This window comes from Phalaenopsis equestris, unplaced genomic scaffold, assembly GCF_001263595.1.
Source record: "Phalaenopsis equestris unplaced genomic scaffold, ASM126359v1 Scaffold000869, whole genome shotgun sequence".
NCBI lineage: Eukaryota > Viridiplantae > Streptophyta > Magnoliopsida > Asparagales > Orchidaceae > Phalaenopsis > Phalaenopsis equestris.
In genome coordinates, this window is record NW_018165309.1 from 43,322 (window position 1) to 47,984 (window position 4,663).

A 4,663-nucleotide genomic window follows, 5' to 3' on the forward strand; every position below is an offset into this window, starting at 1 on the left:
TCTTTGTGGATGAATATGCTAATTACATCAAGTTTCAGGAAGCATCCAAGAAATCTCCATCTATCACTGCCCATGCTGAGTCAGGTAACAATGATACTCGTTTTATTTTTATCCTTCAAATAACGAGTCATTGATTATGGTGCTACAGATCACATGATAGGTAATCCCAAATTTTTTTCTACCTTTCATAAATAATCACATTACTTTAACAGATGAATCTATTTATAATGTTCTTGGTTCTAGCATCATCAATATTACAACCACATTACCTCTAACTTCTATTCTTAGTTTTCCTCATTTTGCTTTTCATCTTGTTTCTGTTAGTAAAATTACACGTGCTCTTAGTTGTTGTATTTTATTCTTTTTCGATCATTGACTATTTCAATATCTTATGACAAATAAGATTTTTTGGTAAAAGACAAGAATTTGGGGGTATGCATTTTGGGTAATGAGGTATCTCGACCTGTAGTATCTTCCAACACCTTATCTTATTTTGAGGTCAATTGTCGATTAGGGCATCTATCCCTATTAATGTTGAAAAAGTTGTACCCTCAGGTTCATCAGTTATTATCTTTAGATTGTGCATTGTTAATTGGTTAACACCATCGTTTGCATTTTGTAACTAGAGTTAATAAAAGTGTCTTTCATAGTTTTGAGTTGGTTTATGCTGATGTGTGAGAACTTTGTTTTAGCTTATCTAATGAATATTGATATTTTGTCACTTTTGCAGATGATTTTTCTCGTATGAATTGGTTTTATTTTATGAAATATTGTGCTGAGTTACTCTCACATTTTCAATCATTTTATTCTGAAATTAAAATTCAATTCAACGTTTTGGTTAAGATTGTGAGAAGTGACAATGCTAGAAAATATTTTTTTGCACCCTTTCAGAAGTACATGACAAATTGAGATGTTTTGTTTGTCATCCCGTGTCGATATTTCATCTTAAAATGGAGCAGCTGAAAGAAAAAATAGACAACTTTTTGAGATGACTATAGTTCTTTTATTTTAAACTAACATGCTTAAGTAGTTCTGGATTGATGTAGTTTTTATTGCATGTTTTTTGGTCAATCGAATGCCTTTTACTATTTCATAGAAGCATTACCCTACTAAATTTAATTTGCAACTAAGTCTCTCTTTCCTATTTCTTCACAGGTTTTAAAATTAGATCCTAAGTCATTGAGGTGTCTTTCTAGGATATTCTCGAGTGCAAAAAGAGTATCAATATTTTTAATCTCTCTTAAAAAAGGACATGATTTATGCTGACGTCACCTTCATGAACAAATCTCATTTTGTTTTGTAATTCATCGGTGTCTAAATTTTTTCAAGATTTTGATGAGTTGTTAATGTATTACATCATAAGTTCAGATCCCGTTCCAACTATACCTCCAGTGCTTCAGTTTAGATTGCCCATCACTAATATTTACTCGAGGAGTTCTCATTCCTTTGATCTTAGTTCGGTACCGGTATCATCTTTCTAAGTGGATTCTCCTCTCAATCACCTTGATTTACCTATTGCTCTTCGAAGAGTTAAACATCAATGCGCTTATCTCATTTTCTCGCGTTAATTTTAATCAATTATCTTTCAATTCTTGCCCGTCTGTTGCTTCTCTTGACTCTATTGATGTTCTATGATCTGTTCAACAAGCCGTATTCCATTTGGGTGGTGGGTAGTGATGCTTAACGAGATGGACGCCTTAACTGAAACAAGAACTTGGGAACTAGTTGAGCTACCCTATGGCAAGAAGATTGTTGGTTGTAAGTGGATCTTTGTAGTAAATTTAATTCTGATGGATCTGCAACTTGTCTCAATTCTCATTTGGTTGCTAAGGGCTATGCCCAAACTTATAGGATTGAGTACTTGGGCACATTCTCTTCGTTAGCTAAGTTGATGTCTGTTTGTGTACTCCCATCCTTGGCTGCAATGAATAATTGACCCATGCACCAACTAATGTGAAGAATTCTTTTCTGCATGGTGATTTTTTTGAAGAGGTTTACATGAAGCAACCCTCTGGGTTTGTTTCTTAGAGGGAGTCTGGGAAAGTATTTCATTTCGGAAGTTCTTATATGGATTGAAGCAAAGTTGTTGAGCATGGTTTGAAAAATTTAGCCAAACAGAATAATGTTTGGGTTGCAAAAAAGTAGATGTGATCTCATTATATTCTATAAGCAATTTGCTTCAGAAATCATTCCATGGTGGTTTATATTAATGACATTGCTATTACTGGAAGCGATGTGCAGATAATCTTATCATTGAAATATTTTTTCAAAATCAATTCAACACTAAAGATTTGAGTTCCTTGATGTACTTTTTGGGGATTGATATATTTAGGAGTAGGACAAGTATCTTCCTATCTCAATGAAAGTATGTGTTGGATTTGTTGGTAGAAACTAAAAAATTATCGGTCAAACCATATAGTACTGCGATGCTTTCTAGTTAGCAACTTATCAAGGATGAATAGTTTTTAATAATCTTGAACGGTATTGGAAGGTTGTGAAAAAATTGAACTACCTCACAATAACTCATCCTTTTATTTTGTATTGAGTTAGCACTATAAGTTAGTTTATCTCTTCCCCCACAGTACATCATTAGTCAGCTTTGGAGCAAATACTATATTTCGTCAAAGGAGCTTCTGGACGAGGTATTAAATATCAGGATAAGGAGCATAAACATATTGAGTATTTCTCTAATGCATAATGGACAAGTTCTAAGATTGATTGAAGATTCATTACTAAATATTGTGTCTTTGTTGGTGGTAATTTGGTCTCATGGAAGAGTAAGAAATATGATGTAGTTTCAAGATCTAGTGCAGAATATGAGTATCAAGCAATGCCACATATGCTTCAAATGTATTGATGTTGGTCTCCAAATTGTTGGCCGAAATGGGTTTTCAGATAACAGTTCCAACAAAGCTGTGGTGTGATAACCAAGCTGCAATCCATATTTTTTCACTCTTGTCTTCCATGAACGACCTAAACACAGGATATATTGTCATTTTGTTTGTGAAAATATTCAACAAAATTCTATTTATACAACTCATGTAAATACTGAGAAATAACCAGGGGACTTCTTCACTTAGGCTCTTAATGAGCTAGAGTCATTTGTATTTGTAACAAGGTGGACATGATAAATATCTATGGTCCAACTTTAGGGGGAGTGTTATGGAAAGTTGTATATTAGAAAGTTTGATTATAGGAAATCTAATTAGAGGAGATTTAATTACAAAATCTTTCCTCTATAGAGATTGAGAGTGTATATATATATATAAGGATGAGTTTTCCGTTACAGTATTAAAAATAATAGCTCATGATGTTCATATCTAAAAATTTTCCATGCGAAGGAATTTAGATTATATGATAACATGTACATTAAGCAAATATTTGATATTGAAAGCAGCTATTATTTAAATTGATAAAAATATATTAATGTGTAATGAAGAAGATAACTACTTTTTAAAGAAAATATATGAAATTTGAATACCAAAGAGAAAATGCTAGGGAATTTGGACTTTTATTAAGAAATTTTTCGATGAATTTTATTTAAGAGAAGAGGCCAAGGGTTTCTGCCCATGGCTCATAGAAGGGTTGGCCAATGCTTGCAGTGAAGAGATTGATTGAAAAAATAGCTCGCATACTAATCAAGCCACTTGAGGAAGCTAGAAAGCTTGTGAAATTCGGATTTTCCATCAATGGCTTAGCCTTGTTGGAGAGAGGAAGATTCGACAAATGAGAAATATGTGTTGTGATACAACATCTGATTCTTCATAGAAATTGAGACATGCCGCTTCAATTCTCCATCAGTGGTTTGTCATTGAATGAAATGAATGGTTTGAAGCTTGTGGGGGAGAGGAATGCACACACAAAAGGATGGCAGAGAAGGTATTTCATGTATCCCTTTTTTTCTTATTGCGAAATACATTTTTTCTTATTTCCATATGTGCCTCTCATGCATCTACTTGCGTTGGTGCATTTTTGGGCCATGTCACCCCCTGTATGAGCATCACTGAAACCTTATCTACTGTGAATTGTTTTTGACACAATTTGGAAAGTGTTGGACATATATTGGTGAGTGTAGGAGATGCGTTCATGCAAACAAACAAAAAAGCAATCAGAAGTTTTTTGTGCTTCTTTGTTTCCAACAAAGGTTGAATGTAAAAATACTTGGTCATCTCAGTCGAGAAAAGTGAATGTTTCCCTCTGCCTTAGAGGTTGTCTAGCCTGAGGCCTAGCCTGAGGCCAGAAGATGATCGACGATTGGGGCAGCAGTGCTAAGGTGACTATGGCGTTGAAGGATGTTGGCATTCTTGAGCTATGAATAGTGTTTTTAGAGATGTTTATTCAGCATTGATTCTTCCAATTGAGAATATAGTAGGTGGGAAGGCCCTATGAAAGCTTTTTTGCACAAACATTGTCGATTGTTCTCTTAATATGTTGAGCATATCCCAATATCATCAATCTTTTCATAGTTCTGGTCGTCATCTTCCTTTGATGGCCCAATTAGGTGCATGAGTGCCCTGTTGAGTTCCACTTGATCGAATAGAGAGCCAAACTTACAATTACTTTTGTGGGCCGCTATAGAAAAAATGAGGTTGAGGTACTAATGTTCGATGGGCCAGAGGACTACAGGCTGGGATTACTTTATTCTTGAATATTATTGTAACCT